Here is a 455-nt window from a genome sequence, read left to right on the forward strand (position 1 = left end):
AACTTAAAAAATAAATAAATAAAATTGTGAATTAATGAATTGTGAGCAGAATGGTAGCATACATGGTTTTTTTTTTTTGTAACTTTATTGTGGGAGTCTTGATAATATCAGATTATAGCTTTAAATTACATCTGAATACATTAATGGCATTACAAAAGGCCACCAGAACCACATCTTAATTTAGTGCTTCTGGGCCATAGGGACTGTCCCTGCAGCCACAGCAGTGTAAACGGTGCCTTTTTTGAGTAAAGGCAATGTTTACATAGCTGTCTAGTACCACTAGAGACTTCCTGGATTTGTTCCTGCAAAGATTGTAGGAAACGCGTTCAGACTATCCAGTGCTGAACCCTTCCCATTGAGAAGAATTGTCTCCATGCATTTCTATGAGGAGATGCTGATTTACACAGTGCGGTGATACTGTCCTTCCAATGTTTCTATTTGATAGTGGATTGGCT

This window comes from Pelobates fuscus, chromosome 8, assembly GCF_036172605.1.
Source record: "Pelobates fuscus isolate aPelFus1 chromosome 8, aPelFus1.pri, whole genome shotgun sequence".
Classification (NCBI taxonomy): domain Eukaryota; kingdom Metazoa; phylum Chordata; class Amphibia; order Anura; family Pelobatidae; genus Pelobates; species Pelobates fuscus.